Source organism: Sceloporus occidentalis, unplaced genomic scaffold, assembly GCF_023333645.1.
Source record: "Sceloporus occidentalis isolate IW3139 unplaced genomic scaffold, rSceOcc1.0.p SCAF_53, whole genome shotgun sequence".
NCBI lineage: Eukaryota > Metazoa > Chordata > Lepidosauria > Squamata > Phrynosomatidae > Sceloporus > Sceloporus occidentalis.
The window spans coordinates 95,555-119,543 of record NW_028317033.1 but is presented as its reverse complement, the minus strand read 5'-3'; positions in this window follow the sequence as shown (position 1 = coordinate 119,543).

The following is a 23,989-nucleotide window of genomic DNA, read 5'->3' as shown; positions in this document are numbered from 1 at the left end:
TCCCTTTTAACAAAACTGGCATGTCACAAATAGAGGTACGAGTTCTAACCACTAGACCTTAATGATACGTTTTTTTGTTGTTGTGTGTATTTTTTGTTTCTCTGTGCTTTTTGTTTTTTGCTTAAAAGATTATTTTTAATATCCCCCAAAATCATTTGCATATTGAAATTCTTTGTTATTACAATTATTAAAAAATGTCTTACCCTACCCCTAGTACTCTAGTGAATTGTTATCATAAGGAATAGCTATAGTAGAAGTATTGTTCAACTAAAATAAAGTTTACATACATATTTTTTAAAGGAATAGACTATTTTACGTCCGTACAGCATTTCCCTCTAGAAACTCCGTAACACAGCAGTTACTTGAATCTGTGTCCTGATTACATTTCCCTAAAATATATTTAATATGATGCTTTCAAAGAATAGAGTACATTTTACTATGGATGTATGATGATTGGACTATTTGTGAATTATTTACATATTTCATCATCTAAAATAGTGAAATATTAGGCTTTAACTGTTGCATTTGTTCCCTAAAATAATGCAGCAATGTAGAATTTCTCAAATGAAGGTTCGTATATAAAGAAAAAATATTTTTTAAGGCAATGTAGATAGATAGATAGATAGATAGATAGGTAGATAGATAGATAGATAGATAGATAGATGGATATATGGATAGATGGACAGATGGACAGATGGATAGATGGACAGATGGATAGATAGATGGATAGATAATTACATACATACATATATACATACCACTTGCTTCTAAAAAATGTATACACTGATTCACATTTATAATCACTGTTTATAATAATAATATTCAGATATCAATATAATATTTAAACATAACTGAATAGATTGCTTACATTTGCATTGGCAAATACATGTAAAGCTTAATGAAATCAAAATCTATCAGCTGCACATATATTTCATTTCAAAAATTAAAAAAATATTTCTACCACAATAATAAACCTTTTAGTGACGGTTGTACAGAAACGATTAAATATAGCCGTGAAGGGACAAACTGCTATGGATAACTGTGTTCTTAGTTCACAGCTACTACTGCATCTATAACATAGATTTGCAGTTCTGACCCCAAGAACTATAGAAACAAGGGGGGAACATGTGCGAATCCCCTTAACGGCGATAAGAAAGGACCTCAATGCAAACAACCTGGAGGAGAGAAGGCCAAAGGGCATGTGACTTTCTACAGCATTAATGTATTTAACAAACAGTGAATGGGTTAAGTATAATTCTGTCAATATAAGCGGATGGGTTAGTAGGTTCATTGATAATACAATCATGCCCAGAAAAATGTAAGAGAGGCTAGAAAAAGAAATAGGAGTTTGAAATTGAATTGTATGAGCTCAAAGCACTACAGTAGATGGAATGGACCAGAAGGTTCCAGAAACATTGCACCCTGCTACCATGGTATGTTTAATGACTCCCCTTAGCACTATGGTACCAAAGCAGAGTTTCTGATGCTTCTACCTTTACACCTAGTAAACAGTAAGAAAGGGGGAAATACAGTAAAAGGCCACCTCGGTGTGTCTCCATCCAGGTCATATTGAGCTTTACTAGTAGCCAGATCATACCACAACTGAACAGATGGTAGCCCACATTTAGTGAGCATTTAGTTGGGTTTTTTGTTTGATAACTGTGGTAAAATGCAATTCTACTTATGATTTCTACATAAAAAAAAGATATAAAATGATACAGTGCGCCCAGACACTCAGGTGCTACAAATCTCATAGAGCATCAACCATCATCATCATCATATACCCAATTCTTACATTGAACTTTAGTTTGTTTTTATCTTAGTACGTGGCTAGATCCCAACCACTTATTTAGTCTTCACATTGATATAATGTCTGCAAAAATATATCCTTGTACAGTAAAAACTCTTGCTTCAGTCCCCTAGTAGGAAAACAGATTTTGCAGCAAATAATGCGCCTTTTAAACAATTCTGTGGGGCGCTTTACTCTCCAGTATGAATACAATACTCATCATTGTGATATACCAAAGGATCTTAACTGCCTTCCAGTTGAATCTAGGCGTACCCTTCACCATTAAAGTGTACAAATACTTCTCTGGACATCTAAGCAGCATGGTCACTCCAGCTCTCCATCCCTTCTCCATCCCTTCTCCATCCCTTCTACACACTGCATGGAAAGAGGTCAAGCTGCTGTCTCCCACAGAGATCCTGAAATATGGATTAACCTTCCAGAAACCATCAAATCTTTCTCCTTCATTGTACTTAGCATCAAAATTCAATTGCATCAACCAATAAAAATTATAAACAAAAGTAAAAAATGCTACCTTTTCCTTTTCTGGTTAAACATTTTCTAAATTAATAAATACGTTTGATTTCTTTTCATAAAACAATGTTTGACAAGGTGGTCAGTATCACCTCAGGCCATTAATTCGAGGACCCACAGAGATGGGATTTTTATCATAATGATTTAACAACCTTGGCAACCTGATTTGTATTCATTTCCTAAATGTTTCACTTGCTCTTAAAATGTTGATCTAAATTGAATAACATATTTTATTACTATTATTGTTTTATTTTGACCTACATAACCCTTTGTCTTATATGTCAAATGCCCTATAAACTCTCTGATTTTCTATCCAAGCCTCTGCTATATCAGTTTTATTTTCACTCATGTTATCTCCTTTCCCTGTCTTTGATTAGTCTACTTTATCAAGTAACTATATGGTGGGAGCGCCCTCTGCTGGCCTTTTCTCTCGTGTATTTTCCTTCTTATTAATGCAGTTCTTCTGAATTTACTTAACCAAACATCTGCAACAACAACAACAAAAAAACTAAATTAATACATTTAAAAAAACAGATATAAGTATGATTTGGTCTACTTGAATTACATTCATGTAACCGTATAATAGTGCAGTCGCATGCCTAGGGTGGAGGCGGTCAGCCCTGGGTGCCTCTCATAAATGTGACCAGTCCAAAAATTGTTCACAAAGACCCTGTCTGACCTAGAATGGCTTTGTGTGTGTGTGTGTGAGCATGGGTGTGTAAGTGTTAGTGTGTGAGCATGGATTTGTATGTGTAAGCATGAATGCGTATGAGTAAGTGTGTGTGAGAGGAAGTGTATGTTAACATGAGGGTGTAGGTGTGTGTTGGCATGACTGGGTTAGTCTGTGCAAATGTGTGTAAAAATGTGTGTGCGGCAAGGGGCCAATGGAGTGCCAAATATAGGTTATGCCCTGGGTGCCCAATACTGTAGGTACACCAATGTAATAGTGATAAGAATATATTGGATGTTGGTATTAAGGCTTGACCACTACTTCATCCAAGTCACATTCCACCTCAATGACCTAAGCCAAAAACCCCTATGTAGATGTTGGTTCTCATTGATGTATGGAGTACTTAAATTGGTTCTGCCTCTCCCTTTAACCAGGATGAGACCTGACCATCAATGGTTTAAATCTATTTGTCATAGGGTTACTGGCATTTTTGTATATTCATTTAGAAAAGACAACTTTTACCATTCTGCATGAATTAGGGACTTTATAGTGTATAGAAAAACTGAGCAGAGATTCAGATTCCTATTCCATGTGTATATGGGGTGCCATGTTTTGAAGGTGTGAGGTAAGGGTCGTTAACTGTCCTGTTTAAGTTTGGTAAGGACTCAACCTTCTAAGTTTGCATGAGCCTAACAAGGCCCCTAAAGTGACATTAAATATCATCTCCTCTACTTTATCCTGAAAATTATAAGCTTGCTGAGCTGACCCTTTAGCAAAATATGTAATATGACTTCCCTGAAAGGGTGGTAGATAAGTGGAAAAGACTTCCAACAGAAATGGGTAGAGGTTGATCCTGTGAGGTTATTTAAACATGCATTGTATAAATATAAGGTTACCCTGGATATACGATAAGGCCAAGGAGTGAAATAAGCTGGAGATATTTTACAGCAGAAAAAAAGGCCGACTAGATACGCTGAATGGTCGTTCTTTGTAATCAAAGGTTTGTAAAAGCTATGGAAAACCTCTCTCCATGAAAACTATAAACTCAGTAGAGCCTATTTCTACTTCAGAGGCTAGCTGATTTGTAGAATTACTTGAAAGCTGTAGCCTTTTGTGTTAAAAAAGTTCCACTGAACTAAACTGCTAAGGCGTTTGTTGGTTGTTAATAAAGTGATCTTCAAGATTTCAAGAGCCCACAACCTCCTACATATACAAATTTTGTTTAAACATCCCTCAAACTTACACTGGTTGAGGCCGGAAAGGCAAATAAAAGTTCTATCTTAAAAATCAGATAAAGTATTGCTCCATCCTCTAGACAACCATGATTTTCCCGACCTTTCCGTCTCTTACCATAGTAATATGCAGTGTCCTAAAATATCTGAATATCGCTCTCCCTCTCAACTGTTCTTAGACGCGATGCTACTATGTGATGAGAAACATTATATCATGTTCTGTTAAAGCACTATACCCCTGCACACAGAGTGCAGCCTGAAGCAACTGAACCTGCTTTCCAATAATCCATACTGAAGGCAAGTCATTGCACCTCCTAACACTGGATCTCTGCAATTCTGTCAGTTCTACATAAACAGCACAGTTTTACAATGCCTTTGTTCCTTAAATCCTCTGTGTAGGCAGTGTGAGCATGGAATACTGGATTAATAACAGAACAGAGAAGCTTTATCATCATTGTACTGTCAATGAATGCAGCACCCAGAGATTTTCTGTTGTTCAAACCGTAAGTGGATATTATACCAACTCCTCAGTAATTCCCCAAACTGTGTTCTTCTGAGCCAGCTTTTGCCTGACAATTGCAGGAATTAAGAGTTATGTTTTATTCCTTGTATGTCCTTTTGTTTTAAGCTTTTCTCTACCCGGAATGCTCACTGTGTAACACAATGTGACATCAAACTGTTGTGAAGGTCACTTGAATAGATAAAGACAATAAATGTTGGCAAAAAGAATGCTCATTAAACAGCAGTCTTATGTGGAGACTTTAATGTAAGCAAGTGACAGTACTCTACTAAGTGTGTTCTAGAAGATAATTCATGCTGGCAATAGAGCGTATTAAGTTGCTGATATTTTTAAGAAATCAACCCTCATCTGAAGTGTACAAATAATAACATATTTAAGGGTCAGTCCTTCCAAGAACCATTATGAACTTATTACTATGACACTGTCAAAGGTCACTCTGTTTGGGCAATAATGGGTATTAACGCCAATGATATGGCTAAAAGTCAGTCGACTCTTTATAAAGTGCAGTTAAAGTAAAAAACCCAAAAGTGTTTCAATAAAATATATACTGTTATTTCTGATGTATTAAGAAAAATATCATGAATATATCAAATGTAAATGATAATTGTCACGGACCGGGTGAGCAGGTCTGATAGGAGCCCAGGTGCACGGGATACGAGGGGCTCTGTCTGTACCCCACGATGCATGATGGCTTGGGGTTGGTACAGACAGGCACAGGAAATAAATCACAGACAGAAGATGCTGATAATTGCAGATGATGGTACAACAACATATAAACAAGGAAAGTCTCTTGGCTGGAAGCCCTCTGGATGGGGCACACATGGCAGGAAGCCATCTGGATGGGGCACACACGGCAGGAAGCCCTCTGGATGGAGCACACACGGCAAGAAGCCCTCTGGATGGAGCACACACAGCAGGAAGCCCTCTGGATGGGGCACACACGGCTAGAAGCCCTCTGGATGGGGCACACACGGCTAGAAGCCCTCTGGATGGGGCACACGCGGCTAGAACCCCTCTGGATGGGGCACACAGATCAGGAACCAAACAGGAGCAGATCAGGAACCAAACAGGAGCAGATCAGGAACCAAACAAACAGGAGCAGATCAGGAACCCAACAGGAGCAGATCAGGAACCCAACAAGAGCAGATCAGGAACCCAACAAGAGCAGATCAGGAACCCAACAGGAGCAGATCAGGAACCCAACAGGAGCAGATCAGGAACCCAACAGGTAGTCCTAAAACGTCAATGTCAATGCCCAGACTGAAGGGCTGAGCAGGTTTATAAAGGCTGTGATGTCCAGGTACACCTTGTTTCCTGGTTATGGCAATCAGGTCTGAGTGCAGCTGGACTTGATAATCACTCTGAGTGCTTCAGAGTGATTAGAGCAGCCACTAGAGGTTGGAAATGGGAAACGAGCAGCACAGAGTGAAGATAATTCCTATCAGCAAACGGCGGACGTTACCAGGGCCGGCCCGACAATGGAGCCGAGTGGGGCAACCGCTCCAGGTGGCACTTTTGAAGGGGCGGCACTTTGCCGCCCTAAGCCCTTTTTTTTTTTTTTTAAAGCGAAAGAGAGAGAAAGGGGCGCCGAGTGGTTTTCGCTTACCAAGCTGTCAGTACCCGCTCGGCGCCCCTCTCTCTCTCCTCTGCGGCGAGTCTCCCTGTTCGGTCTCGGTGCCGGCTTGTAATGCTGAGTGCCGGAAGATTACCTAATTTCCGGCGCTCAGCATTACAAGCCGGCACCGAGACCGAACAGGGAGACTTGCCGCAGGACTGCTGAAAGGTAAGTACAAGGGGGGGGGGGGGGGTAAGGGTAGATAATGGGGGGCGGCATTTTAAAATTCGCCCCAGGCGGCATTTTGCCTTGGGCCAGCCCTGGACGTTACAATAATAATAATATGATGCCTTTACATTAGGATGCATGTGAAAGAACATTTCGACCGATCTATTACGTTTTAGCAATTTGTATGCCTTTTTTTGTTCAATTGCAAAAAATTAATAAATATATAAATATATATATTCAGCCATATGTAACACACACTATATGCACAAAAGTAAGGGGGCACCTGGCCATTACACCGACAGGGGCTTTTATGACATCACATTCTAAATACATAAACATTAATATGTAGTTGGTTCTCTAGTTTGCTCAGTCACTCATTCACTCTTACACTCCAACTCAGCTTACCTGCCTCTGACTCTTATGTCCTCCTCCTAGCTGCTCTGAGTGGCCCAGGTGTAATTTTATAATCAACTTTCTTTAAAAAGAAAAAAAGCAGTGTAATACAACTGCACAGGTGTGTGCTTCCAGTTCTAGGCTATCCGTAAAGCACCAGGGGTCCCCCGGCAGTGTGCCAATGGATAATCCAACCCTGCTAAAGGATGGTTACTGTGTAAACCATGCCCCCTTTGTCTCCCACATTTTGTTGCGTTACACATAGCATATATACTCATTTTTTAAATATAATTTGAAATATCATGTGACAAAAAAGCAAAAATGTGAAATATACACATCGTATCCTTTGCAACTATTTACTGGAACTGGGCTCGCCATTTAAGTAAGCCAGAATCAGATTCCACTTTTGGCTTGGGATGGGAAAACATTCAAACACTGTACCAAGTATGTCCACACCTGGGAAAATGGTTATCTTCAGTCTCTGGGTTGGGGAGCTTTATTTGGTCACCCCCATTCCTCCCTACTCCCCACCCACTTCCCACAACTCCAAAGTGTATTTAGTGATAGCCCCACCCCTTCTTATGGCTAGCCCAACCCCCTCTGACAGAGGCACTCCCAAGGGACGAGGAGCTCCCTGCAGCCAACCCTGGAAAGGTCCCATGTATGTCCCTTTAAGTGGCAGACACATTCCTACTACGTGTGAATTGTATATCTTCATTTGAACCAACCATCGAATAATGATTAACTGGTATGGAATTTAAAAAAGCATGATTTGGAAAACATACCAGTGCAGTTCTAATTTGCGACATACATGTATTTTAATTATTGGCGAGTTAGTAGTGTTTGCTAAAAATACATGGCCCTATGAAAAAGTAATATTTCCCCATACTTAAATGGGATGTAGAACGTTGGCTAGAACTAATAGGTTGCAGCTTCCAGAAGGTTTTAAAATAAATGGCATTTCTTTATTACAAATTATTTGACGAACAAAAAAGTAATAGATGAAGCACTAAAGTTACTAAAATTGATTCGACTCACATTTGAAAAAGATAAAGTATGCGAATTTATAACAGACAATAAGCGCGATGGTTGTGTGTACACTAGTGCAGAACCAGAGCCTCTATCATATTTCCATATAAATATGCGAAAAAATGGTAAATGCTTTAGTGGATCACATTGAACTCACTTTCAAAATAGGTCAGTTTTGGCACATGGAAGGTAGTGGAGATACAACGACAAAGCAATTAACACCCAAATAACATTTGAAACGGCAGAGAAGAGCACATTGAAAGTGTAACTGCTAAATCCCCCGCGGAATACATAGCCTGATTTGGACTGGCAATAATTCAACTAGCTTCATGTTTAATAAAAAGGACTTCGTGGGCCATTATGATAAATTGCTCGTGTATCAGAGGGAGATCTTGTTTGCATCTCAATGTAAAATGATGTCACGTTCTTATTTCAACACAGACTGACATATTAGCCCTAGGATTGTAATTTACTTTTTTTCTCCCCAGACTAAGGTCATTGGGGACCTCAGAAACTCTTATTATACCGTTATTATTATCCTGCTATTCAAAATAAGAATTATGTTTGTTTTCTCGTGAAACATTGTTTTTAACTGATGTGCTACTATATATCACACAAGATGTTTTAACAATGGAAGTATTTTAATTTATTTTTATCATTTGAGAAGCCATTATTTGTAACAGCCAAGCTACTTCATCAACAGTTTTTGAAGAGGTCGTTTCCTTCTTAGGACTATGGCGTGTTTATGTAAGGCACACGTTCAAGGCCTGGGCATATTTTTAAAACACATTTCCCCTTTGGATTACAGCGTACCAATGGCAGAAACAAGGTTAAAAAGGCAGGATAAAGGGGCATTAATGGCAGGGACATGTCAAAGGTTGGATCCACCAAGACCAGTCGCCACTCCTGGGAACAAAGTGTAACAAAGGAAGTGATTTGTTTTTTGTCGGTTGTTCCTACACTTGGTAAACAATTAACAATGGCATGTCGGCGGGTCCATCATTCTTAGAACCTGTGTAAATGAATGACAAATACATGTTAAAGGCCCTTCCTCGCTGGTTGTATGGAAGTGGCTCATCTAAATAGGTCCAGTGGTAGATGATGTGATGGTATTTTAGAAACCAACTAAATATGTACAATACAAAACCAGATCAGACATGTTCAATCGGGTAGGTAGGTATATAGCTTACATACCTGCCAAGTGTCTCCCTTTAGAAAGGGCAGCCACTCTTTGGAACCCAGATCTCTCCGCCCCTCCCCATCATTTATTCCATGGTGTCCCTGGGTCTACTCTCCTAGCCACATCTCAATGGTAAAAAATGGTGCTTGGTGACAGCCTTAGCAAGCTCATTTACTATAATAAATGTTAAAAAATGCTAATTTTGTTTTATTGTAAGGCACTTCAGGAGCGCGTTTATTATTATCCAGATGTGCAAACAAAAGAAAAGAGTAACAAAATCTATAACAAATCTAGAACATGGGCAACAACAACAACAACTAAACAATATAGTAGATATATACATATATTCTTTTTTTTCCTGTTTAATGTACTGAACTGCGGGGAGGAAAAGCCTAGCGAAGGTCATTCAGTGCGTTATTAACAAGCCTATAGGGCTTTGTAGTAGGTTGTTCACGGCAAGGGTTAACATTTACTAACAAAACTATGCAACATGCCTCATTCTAACTGGCGTCTTATGACCCCTGATAACGGCATAAGTCCATGTGAAAAAACCTTAATGGATATTAATCATTTAAGTTCCAGGAACAAAGTGTGATTTTCAATAGACTTCAAGGGTAAATCAGATGCTTAAGGAATCTGCATTAGAGAATGAACCAACATATAATCTATTAACCATCATCCAATAAAATGCATTAACATACTGGCAGAATTTCTTAAGGACAACCTAATAATATTAACAGGAGGCTTGAGATTAAAATATAATGATAGATATCATCATCCGCATGGAAACCCATTAATTTTATTATAATCCTGATATACACTCACCCTGGTCTGACTATTCCGTTCTACCAAACCTGTTATTTCTGTTCATTTAATAATAGTGAGCCAGAAAGCAGACACAGGAGGTGGGTGATTAGTCCAAAACGGTCAAGAACAACAGTGAGAAATAGAAGAATGTCCCAAATCACATATTGTTATGGTGAAACGGCCCAACTTTGATGTTGTCTTGATGATCTAATCAATGAGGTGATCGCTGTATCTGCAGTGACCATTTGCATATGTTTATGCTTACCAATATGAAGGGTCTCTCTGGACACTTGAACACACACAATGCAAATTGGCGGTCCACCATACTTTTAAGGTGACCAATTTCTGATTCTGTGATAGTTGTATTCCGGCTTCATCAGGGACGTCTAAGGAAAATTACCATATCTGGGAACTGCAGATTTGACCCGGAGTCTCCAGGTGAAGCTCTGCTTTCTTAAATGGTCAGTTGGTTCATTCTCTGGACAGGGGAGTAGGGAGTCATGTCAACTCGCTGCCTGCTCCTTACTGAGGGCTGCATACTTCATTTTGACTAGAGGTTAACTGGGGCAAGTCCTCTCCTTACGTGGGGCAAGCCCTGTCCATACATGCAGCTAGCCGCATCTCTTGAAGGAAACCCCCAGAAGAGGGCAAGCTCTGGTTAGCATACCTTGGGAAGTTCCAAGGTATGTAAAGTACACGGGCAAAGCTTCCCTTTTAAGTATGTCCTGTACACATATGAAAAACCGACAGCATGCATGTTGTAGCAGCTACACATCGCTCAGTAATAGACTGCACAGTCCAAAAATATTATTATTATAGTCCGCAGCAAGCGGGACTTGCCATTGCTATGCTTTGCCGCTAAAGGCAGTCCATGGGGAGATTATCTACTGGAACGCAGGGATGTGCCTAGTGTGCCTTATTAATAATTCACCACTGACAATGTTGTTGAAACTATTTGCCCAACTTGATAATTCCTCCCTTTCTTCATTTGAGTCCCTTTCCATCCTAGTTTTATCACATGGAAGAGAATGCTTCCCTGTCACATATATTAATATGGTACCAATGGTAAATTATAAAGTGGCACCCGCTGGATGCCATCTTGTGCACAGATTAAGCCCAATTGCCAGTTATGCTGTGCTTAAATTAAGATGTTAATTAGTGATGTTAAAAAACATCCATAGATAATGCCTTGACATTTCCACCCTATTCTGCCTAAGACCTGCCCTTTGGATAGATATAAATGCTTCTGCAGAATTGTTGGTGTCTATGTCACCATATGGTAACAAAACAAGATGGTATAGAAATATAAGGGCACGGGACAGTAAATGAAGAGAAATACAGCAATACTGCCTTTGTGTCAATCTATATCCTACGTCTAGTTTATTGGAATAGCAAGTAGTGAAATGATCACTCAACAATACAATGATCATATATACTTATGTATTTTAATTTGCCCAGTGTACAAATGTAACAGAAGGGGTTGGCAGAGGGGGCAGGGAACAATGGCCCCATGGGCTGCTGTGATTTGAAGATTTTGGGCCACTGCCTGCAGTACCTTAATGTCTTGTAATTTCATATATTGCCACTGGGGTTTCTAGCCTCGGGTTTCATCCTGCAAGGAGGGTAGCCAGAGCCAGAAGGTTCCCAGGGATGATCCTGGCCTAGACAGGCCTAGTGCGGCAAATCCGGGAGAGGGGGCGATAAGGCCCTCCATTGTGCATGCACAGCCTCCACAGACTGCATTAGAAAAGCATCAGGCATTTTAAAGGTTCCAAAAGCCAAATCCACCACTGCCTTGCTGGGTCCTTTATGGATTTTGAGTGTAATGTCTCCCAAATATGTTGGGCCACTTAGCGAGACTTGCCTCTTGGGCTGAATGTCGCTAGTCCTCCCCTGAGACGTAATCTGTAAACATATCTGCCTTCTGTAAAGAATGAGCCATTGCACCCTGCCGAGACTCTGACAGCTTCTTATTTCACATACAGTATCTGCTGGACTTATCATTGACTGAAGCCATTGTATGCCAATTAATTGGCAATGTAATTAATATCAGGTAGAATTACTGCCATTGGCCATATAGCTAATGATCTGGGATTCCAGGTTAATTCTTTCACTCTCCCGTTAACACTTCATTAACACTCCAACTTGCTTCCATCAAAATATCCCTAAGAGGGAAAATTTAAGAAAAGAGGGAACAGTCAAGGAAAATAAGCAGTAGAACAGGGAGCCAATGAATGGGATAAAATATGTAAAAGTAAATAATAGTAAATAATAATACTATCTTTACAGAGCATATAAAGTATCTGTCAAACACTGTCAAAAACTGTGTTCTTGCAAAAGAAGAAGTACAACGACATAGAAGATAGATTTTATTAAAAACATGCATTTATAATTTTATATTTCTCCTACCTGCGCTGTCCCCTTTCAAATTGACGCTCCTCCATTCCTTCATCTATCCATCCATCCATCATTATGGTGTTGGTTCATTACTCTACGTACAAGGATCCTCTGTTCCGAATATCAGGCTCCATAGATGCGATCTGCATGTCAATTACTGCGACAAGCCCCCTGATACCACATTATGGAAATGTACAGAATGGACTCTGAGAAGAGTCTGCTGCCACAGCGTCGGCAGTGCTCACGGTGGGTCTGTGCAGGTACGTCGCTGTGAACTGCCTGGACGTCAACTACTCTCGACATCTGACAACGCACGCTTAGTGAATCACATTCTAAACATCCACTGGGATACATTCTCAATGAATTACCCAACTGGGCTCCACTTTGTGTGTAAATGTGGATAACAAAGCTGACTTTATTTGTATGAATAAAACAAAAGTTATATCTGTAATGACACCTTCTAATCTGTTTAACCCCTTCACTGCAGTATTAGTGTAGGAATCATTTAGCGTGAAGTTCTACAGTGGTATTATTTGCCCCTAAAAATGATGGTCATACAGATAAAGTAGTTCTGCATTCTGAAAAAGTAAGGTTTCCGGGTTGTTCCAGATGACCTACTGATACCCGAACTTGCTCTGTCTGAGAGATACAGAGCAGGCATGTTTAATGAGACTGCATATTCCTAGATGAGTCCAAAATCACTGGGTCATTGGGCCAGCAAACAAGACAAGCCAATAGCCCATTTTCCAGACAGAGATCCCTGTATTAGCAGAAAGATGTTCCAAGGACAGACTAGTGGAGGGACATACATCTATTTCAGTACCATCTTTGCTCCAGCTCATGTTTCCCCTTCGTCAGAGCTATGCTGGCTATAGACTCAAACCTCTACACCCGGTTACACATGTGTCTGATTCTCAGCGATTCATCCAGATGTCACATTTAACATGTTTAATGACGGAGATACAAACAAGAAATTAAATTATATGTGATGTGGTTTGCCTTGATGGAAATTCACTTTGTATTGGTTCAGTAGAACCCAACATTGTACAATTAAATATCATTATATGTATCATTAGTATTGTGATTATAGAAAGTGTGTACACATCATGGGAGTTTTAGGATGTACGGAGCTTACCACTGCTATTCTTCACTGTCCTCACTGTATTTTTAGACCTTATCTTCTGAGGACTACTGCCATAGAGTACCTTTACCCTGCACTTCCGATATGATACGCCCTCCACTATACTTCAATGGTCCTTTCATATCATTGCCATTGAGGTTTTAATCAACAAGGGCATGAATCAGGATTTCATTGCTGAATTCATAATCATCGAGATTGTAAGCTTGTTTGAGCAGGGCCGTCCTAACCCTCTTGTTCTGTAAGTCCAAATTGTTATGTGATGTATTATGTAATATGACATGTTTGCCCAGTGCGCAGTGATGCGGAATATGATGTAACTATAAAATGCAATAGATAATAATACAGATTAACCAGTATGGTGTTTTGATTCTAAAAACCTGACCAAAGTTGGAAAGGATCCGGGCTACATATAAGGCCAGTTGTGTTATCGCACTCGGGAGTGCTTGTGTCTTATTACGGTCAACACTTCTAATGCATAACTCTCATAAGTATATCCTAGCCTTTCAAGTGGCTAATCCTTAAAAACATATTACAGCCCAAATGAATGAACATGTACTCGGCTTTTTGTAGCCTAGGACTGAATTATTAATGTCACTTGTTGGGGACTATAAATATGGCCTAGGGACACCATCTTTGTTTTCTATTGACGTAGCATTCTTGGGCTTCTGGGCTAGTAAACCACACTTAAAAGTCCTGTGCTTAGACAGGACATTTGCATCAAGTCATTGTACATGTACTCGAAAGTATAATTTCCACACCTATACTATTTTCAGATCAACAATCTGCACTCCATTATACACAAGGGGCTTTTTTAATAGTTATGTTATGCATGTGCACAAGTTCTTAGGTGATAGAAAAACATGCGATGTATTACTCTACCACCTGCACAGCATACCAGAACTTGATGGGTTAAATTATAAAACACCTCTACCGAGTATAGTGATGAATGTGTGAAAATTCAATAGAATTCAACTGCATTTCCATAACACAACAAAAATATATTTTTAGTGCAAGAGTAATGCTGGGTCACAAAAGGTTGAAAAGATAAAATAAACTAAAAAAGCAAACTTCATCAACCAATCAATGCGCAGTAACATCACAGTATATTATAAATGTAGTTAATGTGTGTGGCAGGCAAGAATGCCTTTTTCTTCATGATGAGGTTTCTCACTGTTTCCTTGTGAAAATATATCAAAGTATAACCCGCGTGCTAACTGTCCGAAGAACAATATACACATTACAAATATCCTGAACACATCATCATCTGTACTGACACCAAGGGACGCGCTGTCTGAATATGTCTACCTTGGGAGCGCTGGTCCTTCAGGCAAACAGTAGGTGACAGGCACCACTTAGCATTCATTACCTGCATATAATAACCTCATATATCAAACTGGAATTGACCAAGAAACCCCAAGGTAGTAGGTCTTCTGTTATACATGGCAAACACCATTAACCAAAAGTCCCTTGTTCCCTTGCTTGATATGCAGAATCGGTTGTGCCGTAGAGGAGAAATGGCCAGCACAATAAGTATTTGTTAGCGCTATACATAATATGAATGAATTATGCAAAACAGTCATAACTCCATCCCGGGATCCTTTGAGAAATAAGACCCCGGCTGACACTCAGTGGCCTGGAAAATAATGAGCCTCGGCTGAACAAAATTATAAATAAAATAAATTAATTTAAAGTGGACGCTGATACATAGAGATGGGACCAGTCTGAGTTCTATGTTCATTCACCCGGGAAGTGTATTCATTGCTCGCAAGCGCAGAACCCTGAGGGTGAATACTTCTATTATCGAGTGGATAAAGGATGAATAACTGCTGGCTATTTGGGTGTAGATTTCTTTTAATTGCTTTTGCTCTCTGTAGGATGCTAGAATGCAAACTGATGCCTCTTTATATGTTAAAAAATGTTGTTTAAAGGGATACCCCCTCCTAGGACAACATAATCATGTTTAACATGTTTTTTAAAGGAACCATGCGTGATACAATGTTTTCTCCTCTGCACTTGGATCCTGCACATTAAAGAGTTTTTTAGCGCTAGTGTCATATTCGGGCTGATAACGATGAGCCGGCTTTAATTTTCTTGTATTAATTTAATTGTCTTTAATTATTGTTGAATAGCACGTAGGTATCAGAAACTCAAGGCGATATGATCAGCATTTTCAGCCCCTGACTTAGACTGGTCAGGAGTTGCTAGCATTTTCCAAATGGATTTTTATTTTTATTATATTATTATTATTATTATTATTATTATTATACTTTCTAGAGCAGAATAGTGTAAAACTCCTTCAAAGCTTCCTCCTGGGAGGCTCCGCCTCTGAGGAGCCCTTTGGAGCCTACAAGCGCATTCTCAATTTGTATCATAACAATATGTATAAACTGAATTCCCAACCACTATATAAGTCTGTTTTAAAATAAAGTGCAGAGGTGGAAAAATGGTCTTATCACCATAGCAACACAGGGCATGGTTTAGTCAGCAAGAGCATCCTACGGGTTACTATGGTTACAGGACTGCTTTTAAAACGTGTCTGCAACTCATTTTGACACATAATCTCCTTTGGTATATGAGCATGTAAAATATTTAAGAGGTTTCCTTATTGTAAATGCCGTCACCATTCTTCAAGAAGTTGTATCCTGTAAGGAAGCTTTGCCCAACTTTTTTTTTACTTGATGCATATATAATTAAAATGCTGTTGTCTGGACAGCAATCATATGTGTCTGGAATTAAAGAATCAATGAAGTGATCACGGCTGTGCTCACCAGAGTCCCCGCATAATTACTTAATTGATTTCCTTAATGAGTAAAACATTTAGCTGGGTGTCATTTTTTTTTTTTTTATTATTTCTTTATTGGGTTATTAAAATATATATAGACATATATAAAATAAAAACAAAAAAAGGAAGATGCAGAACACCAGCACATAACAAATAACAGAACAACAAAAAATAGAAACATCAGCAATTCAAAGCAAATTACAAAAAAAAAAAAAAAAAAAAAGGATAAAATAACATTAAGCGGTGCCGAGAAGCGGAGGAACATATTTCTAAGAGAGTAATAATCTTAAAATAATGCTGGGTGTCACTTTTAAAAAAAAACGGTTAAAAAAAAGTGGCTTTATTTGGTACCCTATGTGAAAAAAAGAGAGTGCAGCAATTTTTCTGTAAAGGGACAAAATCCACGGCGTTGGCATTTCAAAACGCACAGTAAACTTGGTATATTGAAATTTGACAGCAAACTCCTAGTTTAATGGATAAATCCCTGAGTTATGAGTTAACAGGTTAATATATAAAGGGCCAACTCAATTATAAGGTGTATACCGGTAATTGCGTTTTTTTAAAAACCCGCACACCCACTTTGATTTAATCTTTGTATTAGAATATGGTAAACACTGGGGAATTATCTTCCATTTATGAAGTCAATCTTTGCAGGTGCAGGTGGCATCTGACTTGAGATAGACAACAATGCTGCATATATGAAGGCATGCTTCATTCGGAAAGAAAACAGATAATTTGGAACCCACATTTATTATCAATTATTGATCTCCGAGAAAAAAGATGCTGAATAGGACAGGTTAACCCACTTTATCATTTGCTGTTTAGGATTACTAGTAGGGAAAAACTAATAAGGTCACAAAGTTGAGCTGGGGGAGGAATGGACTAAATACAAATAATAAATGGGTTTTTGAAATGGCAGAGAGCAATTCATAAATCCGCCTCTATATAAAAGGCTGAAGCAGCATCTAATACTTTTCCAAAATAGCCACCCGCTATGTGTAAGGAGGACATTGTCCGCTACAGAATAGCCCCTCTCTGTCAGACGGACACACTCCTTATTAATCGGAAGAGGTAATTGTATGGAGGTCGGGGGGGGGGGCTGTATTCTCCGTCTGCTGCCACAAGAGATAAAAAAGCAGCAAATTGCACCCAGTTGAAAAGCTAGTGCTGAGAAGTAAGGGTTTGTTGAGTGCTGGGTAATTATCAGCCACAAAAGGGACCAAATTGCCAGCTCTGTGCTGTGGACCCAACTCCAATTTTGCTTCCTTTACAGAGCTGATCAACCTTTTATACGACGATAAGGTTCTGGATGGGAACTTGCTGAATCTGAAGGGACAGTCTGGACACATAATAAAAATAGTTATATAATAATATTATATATATATATATATATATAATTAACCCTTTCAAGAAAGATGCTCCACATGATAAAATTAAAATAAAATATTTGGTATATGGTTAGAATTTCTTTATCAGTTATTTACAACATAAACCTCGTTTCCAAAAGCATTTTTATTTTAAATGGTTAAAATACATTTCATTGCATTGACAATTTTGATGCTGGGTAATGCTAAATTGACTTTGATGCTTGGCCATCAAGCGCACGGGGTATTCCACAAGCAACACAGACTTCCATGGCATGTGTGGGGAGATCTGCTGGGTTTCACTGAATTTGATGGCTCGAAGTTCAGTTAAAAGCATTCCCCGTAGAAGTCAGTTGGGACCTCTTTTTCTTTCTTAGCGGCTAGTGCATTCTTTCAGTTGTTAGCACTGCAGCTCCAGGCCCCTACCTGAAAATAGGCCCAGTCAGTGGCCGATGTGGCCGCCAGGGCCGTCTTTAACGCAGGGCAAAAGGGGCAGCTGCCCCTTGAGGAGCCGAGGAGTTAAGGATTCTGTCTGTTCTGCCTATTTTATTTATTTCCATAAAAAAGCCCACCAAAATCCTCAGCGCCAGGCCTATGATGCTTTTAATCTGGCCCTGATCACAGAGTGATTTTGATGTATGCAGAAAATGTTCTCCGTGTACAAGCTCTGTGAGTATTGTTTATGTTAGCTATTTAAATTATGCCACTGTAAAGCTCTAGATCAGGGGTGGGCAATTAATTTTCCCATGGGGCCACATGAGAAATTGGAATGGTTTTAGAGGGCCAGACCTCTACAAACTACAAACTCCGAAGCCTTGTCCATTTTGTTAACTTATGTGCTGTTTAATAAAGTTATTCAAGCCTACGTCATTGGTAGAGGTGCTTGAATAAGTAAGGCCTGAATAACTATTAGCACAGCACAGAAGTGAACAAAATGAACAAGGCTTCGGAGTGCATACCGTATTTTTCGCTCTATAAGACGCACCTGCTGATAAGACGCACCTAGATTTTAGAGGAGAAAAAAAAGGAAAAAATATTTTGAGCTAAAAAATGGGCTAAAATATTTATTACAATAACTGAATAAGCTATGAACACAGTAAGACACACGCAGTAAGACACACACAGACACAGTAAGACACACACAGACACAGTGAGACACACACAGACACAGTAAGACACACACAGACACAGTAAGACACACACAGACACAGTGAGACACACACAGACACAGTAAGATACACACAGACACAGTGAGACACACACAGACACAGTAAGACACACACAGACACAGTGAGACACACACAGACACAGTAAGACACACACAGACACAGTGAGACACACACAGACACAGTGAGACACACACAGACACAGTAAGACACACACAGACACAGTAAGACACACACAGACACAGTGAGACACACACAGACACAGTAAGACACACACAGACACAGTAAGACACACACAGACACAGTGAGACACACACAGACACAGTAAGACACACACAGACACAGTGAGACACACACAGACACAGTAAGATACACACACAGTAAGACACACACACACAAACACAGTAAGACACACACACACACAGTAAGACCTCCCTCCCTAACCCCCCTTCTCAGTATCTCCCCTCTAACTCCCTAACCCCCCCTTCTCAGGATCTCCCCTCTAACTCCCTAACCCCCGCTTCTCAGGATCTCCCCCCCCCGCCCCGGTCACTTACCTTAAACTCCTGTGTTGGAAGCGTGAGGCGTTTGTCTCGGGTGCCGGCGCTTCACTGCTGATCGCCGGCGTCTGACGTCATATGCCGGCGCCCAGCGTAAAGCGCCGGCACCCGAGACAAACGCTTCCAACACAGGAGTTTAAGGTAAGTGACCGGGGCGGGGGGGGACACCGGACTCATTGGTGAGTCACCAGGACACTCTTTGCGGGCCGGTCCGAGCTATTCAGCGGGCCGGATGTGGCCCGCGGGCCGTGCTTTGCCCAGGTCTGCTCTAGATGCTCTCTAACCCAGGTGTTTCATCTCCCTGCCTGGCTCCTCTGGAGAGAACAGCACCTGTTACTTCTCCAGAACACGGCTCTGTCTGTAGCGCCATCTAGTGGCTATAACATGTAGATCACCTGTATGTGACATCTGGTCCCTATATAATTGATGAGCAGCATGATAGAGTACCCAGCAGATCTTTCAGAGCAGTTCACATCTTTACTTCCTCATCAAGGTCCTGCTCTCCTTCTTATAGCAGAGCCTAAACCTAACACATGCCCCTGTCAGCAGTCCTGTCATTTGTGTTTTTTAAAAATACTTCTGATAATGCCCTAAAAAATAATATTTTGCTAGAAACAAAAATCGATCTCACTAAACTGGTTTTGTTCCTACTTAACAGACGGAGCCCAGAACGTATTACAAATTACATGCTGTACCTGTATGTTGCTGTAGTAAAGTTTTTACAGACATTTTTCATATATATTTTTGTTGCTTGTGCAGATTTGGAATTCCAGGTACACACATAGCTAATTTGTTCTTCATTTCGGTAACAACTCTTAATAGATGCTTATGGATAAATTGATACCTTTTACAGCCCAATAGATGAGCATTGGCAGTGGGCAGGCAGTGGAGCATGTATACACTACTCCCACTCCCCCGGGAGCGTTCAGCCTGTGACCTGGAGAAGCAGCTTATAGAGTACACAAAAACTCTATTACATTATGTTTATTTATTTAGCACAAGGAGATTCTGTTCTTGGGCCCCAACTCTTTCTATTTAAAAACTGGAAAAATGTTTTCCAAAAGTGTAATTCTCCAACTATCAATAAGGCCACTTTCAGAACATGGTAAGCAGATAAGACGCCCAAGATAACTACGTTCAGCTGAAACTGATGGACATTTGACCTGCTCCTAAACAAGCACAGATATTCTAATTTTCTTTAATATAAAAAAAAATTATTAACTTGTTCATTGTTTTTAAAGAAATCTATGGGCTTGGTCAGTGACTATCTTTGCTGACACAGTCAAAAACATAATTGAAAAATCCCCAACCTAAGGTTAAGTTCTGCACTAACTGCCAAAGGCAATCTGGCAGCATTGTAAATAAGTATTAACGCTTTCCTGCCCCTTTCCCACCTCTTTGGTACTGAACGGTTTTAAAGATGTCACTATGATGGAAGTGCTTTGAATATGCACGAACATTGTTTTATACTTTACTCTCTATATTTTCAGTTATTTTGCAGATCACAAACTGATATAGTTTCCGTGTGCAGTTTTCCTTTAAAATACATTTTGCAGTTCATTACATTGACGGTATTTTCACATATGAAAAATAATCATAAGAAACCCAATGTAAGTGTAAATAACGGAAACAGATATTATTCCCCTCTTATTAAGTTCTCTCCCCCTCATTCATAAGTTGATGGTTATTGTTGATTGGTTCACATAGATATCCTAAGATATATATATATATATATATATATATATATATATATATATATATATATATACACACATATATACATAATATGACACCTAAATTCAGTTACAAGCTGTGAAGGCGACGGTTGCCTTTTAAAGGTGCTTAACATTTAAACATCAGTCACAGTTAAGATGGTTTTATACAATCACAGCCTACCACAGTCCTAAACAACTGATATATCATAGTATGTTGCTAAAATAAACAATTAATCAACTGAGAAACAATAATAGAAACATAAAAATGTGTTTTTAATAAAAATGACATTGCTTCCAACATATGATACAATACAGAATGAAAAAAACAAAACATTATACAGTATTTACATCACTGAACAGAAGTGAATTGTGTGTATATATATATATATATATATATATATATATATATATATATATATATATATGAACCTTAGTATATAGGTTTACATACTTAGAAAGATATATACTTTTATAGAAAGAAAACTTACGTAAAGGAGGTTATTTATAAAGGTACTTCAAGGGCATGATAGGCACAATGCCTGGAACGATGCCCGTGTAATAATAGAATGTATAAGCAGAATTGCTTGATACATACTTGTGTTGGAATTTCACATTTGGTGGTTAAATTTGAGGTTTTTGTCAATGTGACAAATATTTATATATATGGGATGTGTTACTGTTTATTGAGTGGTTGAAAACAAGCACTATCTCATATCTTTTTTGAAATCACCCCACTTGCGTGTCGGGCTCTCTCTCCACCTAATGTATCGGTTTGTCTTAGTCTGTCAATTCTCGTCTTGTCAGACCCCTTGAATATATGTATCGTATTAAGCGCTGCGTAAATTGTTGGCGCTATATAAATAAAAGATAATAATAATAATAGCTTCCCTGGGGCTAAACAGATTTGGTTATCCACATGCAGAGACAGTCCTCTGCCCCAAACGGCCTCACCATAAAGTACTTTAATATCCATTACTGTAAGTACTTGGAACGTGAAAACAGTGCAGTGTTACACTAGACCCACTAGAGGTGTGATCAATTTATTAAAGAAAAGCTTTTCATTTTGGTCAGTGCTCAACCCAGACATCTTTAATCAAATATATTTAAAGATTAGATACAAAGGACTGCGTTTCCCATTTAGGTATTTTTTAGACATGCTATTGAAATATGCCCCTTTACGGCGGTAGTTTTGACCAGTTTTCATTTACATGTTCTTTCAACTCAGAAGCATTTTCCAGTTATCTGCCATAACAATGCATAGGAGAAGCAGGTGAAAGCACGATAAAATATAAACATACAAATGAAGAACATAGGATGTAATCCTGTGCGTGTCGATTAGAGATCCCCAGTCTAGCATGTAGATTGTCAATCACTTTAGGTAATGACATTATTAAAATTATCGACTAGTACTTGTTGGTAAGTAATATGTAAAATACAAATGTATAAGAAGCTTTAATATGATAAGGAACCTTTATCTTATGTTCTATCACAGCTAGGGCCAGACTGGCAATGATGAGGTGTTACTGGCACATTAGGGCCCGCGGTCGCCTGATGACATAAGTGCGGCTGACGGCTGAATATGTGTGTTTGCGCGTTACCCTTTCATACTAACACGGCGTGCAATCGGGGATATCAAGCTGTTGGCCACACACTGCAGCGCCGGATCTGCCACTGGATCAGGTCAGTGTGTGCTCCTAATCACGCCCAAGTGATCAGTAAATATAATTTGCACTAGCGTTATACAGCGCTTACTTGCTGTGAATATAGTCCTGCACTGCCCTCTAGTGTCTGGTATGGATAATTATGGTTCTAATTATGTAATGTACTTTAGTTGATTTTCTGTTAATTGAGTCAAGTCAAGTTTTAACATTTAAGAATCATCCATAAAGGATAATCAATCATAAAATATATCTGGAATTCCTCCAGAACCTATGCAAAATTATATACATTTTTGTATTTATGTCAAAATGGTTAAACATGATTTAAACCCACTAAAGAGTGACCCTATCTTTGATATTAAGGCTGTGTTGGTTTCTTTTTTTATAGAAATCTGGCTAAAAATAGATGGCCAGTTCCCGAAAGAGGATGCACTATTTTTATGTGAAGTACACATCAGGCAGGCATGATGGTTTCATGATATCATTGACAGCCTATGAGATAAATAAATTACCAGTCCTCAGATATCTGAAGTCCAATATGGTGCTTGACAGGTGCTTGATGGTGCATGTTCCAAAATATATGGTTTTGATGTAAGGTATGAACAAGTTCTTTATGGCCACGATCTGAGGGCTTCCGGTCATCTTGTTTATTCAGTAGCTGGCCTGTTCATCATCTTGCGGGATAATGTGTACGTCTTGCTTTCCCATGTGTAAAGTCACTTGTCCTATATGGGAGCATATATCCCCTGGATCCACTTCAGCTCCCTGTTAACCATTACTGAATGGGGGTTACCGTTTATCATCTAGAGGAAAGCACACACGGTATTCAATAAAACAGTCTCCTCCACCCTTTAACCTGCCCTGAGTTTAATTCCTGGAGAGAACTATTATGTCCTAAAGTAACCAGGCTTCAGACTCGGACTGAGTACATTTTGCTGAAAAAACATATTTTTTGATGGAAAAAAAATAAGAATATGATTCAGGAACTCATGTTCATAGTAAGGTGGGAACACCCTGTATTGTACATATTTTTTACTAAATGGATATTGTTATATTAAATAAAACATTTTCATTGATGTATTTATTACTTTAAAAATCTGATGGACCAACCACGGGTATTTCAGATCATTGCATTGTTAAATGAATGTAATAGCCGAGTATCACATGTCTGGCCTACATGCGGTAAAATGCACTGGGGGTCGTGCAAAATGTACTCCACTATGCATTTAACAAGAAAATAGGACTGGGGAGTTCGTTTAAGTAGGTAAAAAA